This window comes from Aegilops tauschii, chromosome 2 (assembly GCF_002575655.3).
Source record: "Aegilops tauschii subsp. strangulata cultivar AL8/78 chromosome 2, Aet v6.0, whole genome shotgun sequence".
NCBI lineage: Eukaryota > Viridiplantae > Streptophyta > Magnoliopsida > Poales > Poaceae > Aegilops > Aegilops tauschii.
In genome coordinates, this window is record NC_053036.3 from 284,265,012 (window position 1) to 284,271,373 (window position 6,362).

A 6,362-nucleotide genomic window follows, 5' to 3' on the forward strand; every position below is an offset into this window, starting at 1 on the left:
GTATGCGAATGCAATGCACATGATGACATGATATGAAAATGCATGACATGACAAAATACAAAACGAAAAACAAAACCCGACAACGGAGGGAAAAACATAACACCTAGCCGGAAATGGCAAGAGTCGGAGTTACAAATATGGCAAGTTACATGCGGGGTGTTACAGAAATACCTACCGTTCTCATGAACGAGTTACAAATATGGCAAGAGTCGGAGTTACAAATATGGCAATCCACACTCATCCTACTTTGCAAAGATTGTTTTTTGAGCATCCCGAAATAAAGAATCCTAGAGCCGAAAAGTTGGCCACTCTCGTTCTCATGAACGAGTTTGACTACATAATTCGGGAAGCTAGGGAAATCTTTGACTTTTATGGCATGAATCATGAAAAACCCGTGATTAATGAAATTCTTTACAATAGTGACTATGCACTAAGGCATTTTCTTGGGGATAATAAGATCTTTGATGAGAATCTTAAAAAGGAGGTCCCCGTTCTAGATATAATCCAACAAGTTTTTAATAATGTTAATCAACACTATTCTTGGATTGTAGCGGGAAATCAAAGGGGTTATGATGAAAATCAACTAAGGAATGCTAAAGTTTCTATGGATAATATGTTTTATGTTGTGTCTACAAAACCTCCTGATAAAAACACCCCCAAGAAAATTAAGAAGAAGAAGGATGACAAAACTTAGATCCTTGCTTTATGCCTAGCTAAGGGCGTAAAACTATAGCGCTTGTTGGGAGGCAACCCAACGAATAAAATTTATTTTTCTTTCTGTTCTTGAGTGTTAGCACAATTATGCTACTGTTATGATTGTGTTTTAATTAGTGTTTGTGCCAAGTAAAGCCTATAGGATCTTCTTGGGTGATAGTTGTTTGATCTTGCTGAAAAAGACAGAAACTTTGCGCTCACAAAAATGATTTTTATAAATCACAGGAAAAAGCTTTTGCTCTGATTCTTTTTTTCATAAGATTAATATACAAATTACGCTGGTCGTCCTATTTTGGTAGAATTTTTTGAGTTCAAGAAGTATTTGCGAAAGTCAGATTGCTAAAGACTGTTCTGTTTAGACAGATTCTGTTTTCTTTGTGTTGTGTGCTTATTTTGATGGCTCTATGGCTTTCTTTGATGAGTTTTTGCCATATAAAAGTTGGAATACAGTAGATATAATACAAAAACAAAATAATAATTGGTTTGATACAGCACTTATAGTAGTGGTTTATTTTTCTTACACTAACGGATCTCACGAAGGTTCTGTTGAGTTTTGTGTGATTTAAGTTATCAAGTTTTGAGTTATCTTACGATGGATGAAGGAAGGATGTAAGAGCCTAAGCTTGGGGATGCCCCGGCATCCCAAGCTATTATCCAAGAATTAGCAACCAACTAAGCTTGGGGATGCCCCCGGGTGGCATCCCCGCTTTCTTCCAACAACTATCGGTATTTTACTCGAGGCTATATTTTTATTCGTCAAATGATATGTGTTTTGCTTGGAGCGTCTTGTATGATATGTGTCTTTGCTTGTTTTATTTTGTGTTTTAAGTCATCAATCCTTGCTGGACACACCTATTTGAGAGAGCCAAAATTATATCATGACTTGTTAGAATTGCTCTCTATGCTTCACTTAAATCTTTTATGAGCTAGGACTTGCTCTAGTGCTTCACTTATATCTTTTTGAGCATGGTGTGCTTAATATTTTTGAAGAAATGCTCTCTTGCTTCACTTAGATTTATTTGAGAGTTAGTAAAATTTTGAAGAAATTCTCTCTTGCTTCTCTTAAATTATTTTGAGAGAAAGAAAATTTGTTATGCTCATGATCTTCACTTATATTTGTTTGAGCTTATGAAAAGCAACACATAAAATTTAGTCCCAAAGTGATAGATATCCAAGAAGGATAAAGAAAAGGAAAATGTCATGAAGATCATTGGACAATATAATCTTGATTCTTAGTAATAGTTTTGAGATATGATGATGTGATATGTGAGTTATGTTGATGAGTAATTGTGCTCTAGTAAGAATATTGGTGTTAAGGTTTGTGATTCCCTATGCATGCACGAAAGTCAATAATCATGCCATGAAAATTATATCCTACTTGTGGTGAATTATTCGGTGTTAATTATGCTTAATGCTTGCTTATGAGATTATTCGTTTCTTGGTTGGTCGCTTCCCAATCTTTTGCTCGCCTTCATTTTGCACTAAGTATGACCTCTACTTGTGCATCCAAAATCCTTTAAACCAGTTTTGCCACATGAGTCCACTATATCTACCTATATGCGGTATTCTTTTGCTGTTCTAAGCAAATTTGCATGTGCCATCTCTAATTTTCAAAATAAACTTCTCTTTTGTGTGTTTGTTTCGCTCACGGAACGGTAACGGGTGGCTAATATTTTCCATGCTAGATGTGTTATTATCAAGATGAGTGTTTATTCACTTGTCATTGCATGAGAGTAAGGCAAAGGGCTTAGGGATGCCCAGTCCCGAAATGCAAAAATGAATTTACTTTATGTTGTCAAATAATAAATTCCTTGGAAAGTGTTGGTATGGAGGGCACCCGTGGATACGGCTAGCCATGGAAAGTGAACGAATGGTGGAAAAGGAATAAACTTTATTTTCTGTTTGGGAACCGCCTATGGCATATCTAGCATGGAAAGTGTTCGTAACTCTGAGTCGTTTTCGTTGGTGGGATGGATACACCTCCCAAAATGTTTTTATCTCAAATTTTTTGCTTTGAGCTCTGGCACCTCTACAAATCCCTACTTCCCTCTGCGAAGGGCCTTTCTTTTACTTTATGCAACTTTTATTTTGAAATTTGAGTGTCCATCTTTTCTCATAAAAAGCACAACTAGGAGGCAATATGATCGTGCTTAAGTATTGGGTGTAGTTAATATTCGAGTGTGTTTCATGAATGGATCAATGTTTGAGCATGATGGGATAGGGATAACTTATTTTAGTGTTGATATTTTGAAAGACATGGTTGCTTGTTGATATGCTTGAGTATCTAAATTATTATGTCAAAACTAGACTATTGCTTTGAATCACATAAAAGTCCAAATGTCCATGCTATAAAGAAAAAGAATATGATATGACTTGATGAACAACACTCCACATCAAAAATTCTGTTTTTATCACTTACCTACTCGAGGACGAGTAGGAGTTAAGCTTGGGGATGCTAATACGTCTCCAACGTATCTATAATTTTTGATTGTTCCATGCTGTTTTATTATCAATCTTGGATGTTTTATAATCATTTTATATCATTTTTTGGTACTAACCTATTCACATAGTGCCAAGTGCCAGTTGCTGTTTTTTCCATGTTTTTTACATCGCAGGAAATCAATATCAAACGGAGTCCAAATGCCACAAAACTCCATGATGATTTTTTATGGGCCAGAAGGAAGGCAATGGGCCCTGGTTGCACCTGGGGGGTGCCCCGAGGGGGGCACAACCCACCAGGGCGCGCCAGGAGGCCCAGGTGCACCCTGGTGGGTTGTGCCCACCTCGGGTGCCCCCCGACCGCCTCTTTGCTCTATAAATACCACAATATTCCAGAAAGCCTAAAAGCATCGACGAATTATTCATCCAGCCGCCGCAGAGTCCAGAACCACCAGACCCAATCTAGACACCATCACGGAGGGGTTCACCACTTCCATTGGTTCCTCTCCGATGATGCGTGAGTAGTTCCTTGTAGACCTTCGGGTCCGTAGTTAGTAGCTAGATGGCTTTCTCTCTCTCGCTGAATTCTCAATACAATGGTCTCTTGGAGATCCATATGATGTAACTCTTTTGCGGTGTGTTTGTTGGGATCTGATGAACTTCGAGTTTATGATCAGTCATATCTTTTTATATCCATGAAAGTTATTTGAGTTTCTTTGATCTCTTATATGCATGATCTCTTATAGCCTCGTATTTCTTCTTCGATATTTGGGTTTTGTTTGGCCAACTTGATCTATTTATCTTGCAATGGGAAGAGGTGCCCGGTAGTGGGTTCGATCTTACGGTGCTCGATCCTAGTGACAGAAAGGGAAACGACACGTATGTATCATTGCTACTAAGGATAAAAAGACGAGATCTATATCTACCGCCATATAGATAAACGGATCTTGTCTGCATCATGTCATCGTTCTTATTGCATTACTCCATTTTTCCATGAACTTAATACACCAGATGCATGCTGGATAGTAGTCGATGTGTGGAGTAATAGTAGTAGATGCAGGCAGGAGTCGGTCTACTAATCTTGGACATGATGCCTATGTAATGATCATTGCCTGGATATCGTGATGTAGGGTGGAACCCTATATGGCCGATCTTTCACGAAAGGAGCGGATCCCAACTAAGAACACGAAGAACACGAGGGGAAACACAAGAGAATCACTCAAACCAACAAGATTCGATTACACATGCGCTAGATCCAAGAATACAAAGGGGGATACACGATCCACGATCAACAAAGGACGATAGAAAGGGTAACCGGTTCTTCTCCGTGAGGAGGTCTTGATGGGGGCCACCCAAGAGGGGGTCTTGAATCCAACATGGATCGTCTCCGAAGAGGGGCCGCAGTCTCTCTCGAGGAGGAGATCCGTATGGATGAGCAATGCTCGATCTCACATATGAGCTAAACCAATGCTAACCCTAGAAAGATGGGGGAGAAGGAGTATATATAGTCTAGAGGGTCGAAGGGGTACACGGGCTTCGGCCCTTTACTGTGCGCAGACAGAGGGTGCCGGATGTCCGGGCGACGGGCCGGATGTCCGGGCCTTCCCGAGGGGCCGGATGTCCGGGCTTTGCGGCCGGATGTCCGGGCTGGAGGGTTCAGCTATTGTAGTCTCTGTCGCGTGGCGCCGGATTTCTGGGCGATGGGCCGGATTTCCGAGGCTTCGGGAGAGGCCGGATGTCCGGGCTGGGGGCCGGATGTCCGGGCTGGAGGGCAAAACTTCTGGATGTTCTGTAGCATGGCGCCGGATGTCCGGGCTTTTGGCTGGATTTCCGGGCTGGGGCCGGATGTCCGGGCTGGGCGCCGGATGTCCGGGCCCTGTAGGCTTGGGTGTCTGGGCTGCTGCTGCTGTGGATGCTCCAGGGGCCGGATGTCCGGGGCCTGGAAAGTGAACTTGCCCGTTTCCGTTGGTTCTCTTCATCCATGGACTTGGCGGCTTGTCCGTCTTCACGTGCATCCTCAGGAGGCTCCTCTTGACACCTAATCATGCATAGCATATCGGACTTAGGTAGTAGCCATGTCTCGAGTGGATCATATGTGATATCACTAAGGAAGGAAGTCACCTCGTTCTCGAGAGCTCTAGCTCGTGCTCCTGTCATAGGTCCTCTTGGCTCTTGATGAGACGATGGTAGGTCCATGGGGATGACTGTAGGATGCTCCGCATCATCTCCCCTCCCTCGGGAAAGATCCGACCTCGGATCGAAATCCTCATCACCATGGTACGGGGATAGATCTTTGATGTTGAAGATGTCACTCACGGAGTACTTGGCGCGTGGGATATCGATCTTGTATGTGTGGTTGTTGTAGCGTGCAAGCACCTTGAAGGGTCCATCCACTCGGGGTAGTAGCTTGGACTTGCGTTCCTTGGGGAAGCGATCCTTGCGAAGGTGTAGCCACACAAGATCTCCAACATTGAACATCATGGGTTGCTTGTTGACGTTGAGCTTGGTCGCGAGTCATTGTACTTGGCGCTCGATGGTGTTTCTTGTATCTTCGTGCATCTTCTTGAGGAAGTTGACTCGGGCACTCGCGTCCATGTTTGTGCGCTCTTGTAGCGATAGAGGTAGAATGTCCAATGGAGACAATGGGTTGAAGCCATAGACGACCTCGAAGGGGGACTTGCCGGTAGTCGAATGTCTTGCACGATTGTAGGCGTACTCGGCGATGGGTAGGCACTCCTCCCACTCCTTGATGTTCTTCTTTATCAACACGCGTAGTAGAGTGGAGAGCGTGCGGTTGGTCACCTCCGTTTGGCCGTCGGTTTGTGGATGGTATGCCGAAGAGAACAAAAGCTTGATTCCGAGCTTGGCGCACAATGTATTCCAAAAGTAACTCAAGAACTTGACGTCGCGGTCTAAGACAATCGTCTTTGGCACTCCATGAAGGCGCAAGATTTCCCTACAAAACAAATTTGCAACATGTGAAGCATCATCTATCTTGTTGCAAGGAATGAAATGTGCCATTTTGGAGAATCGGTCCACAACAACAAAAACGGAATCTTTGCCATTTCGAGTTCTAGGCAAACCAAGTACAAAGTCCATGCTAATGTCTTCCCATGGGTGATATGGAATTGGAAGTGGCATATAGAGGCCATGAGATTGAGCTTTGGACTTAGCTTTGCGACATGTAGAGCATCGGTTGGTGAAGCGAT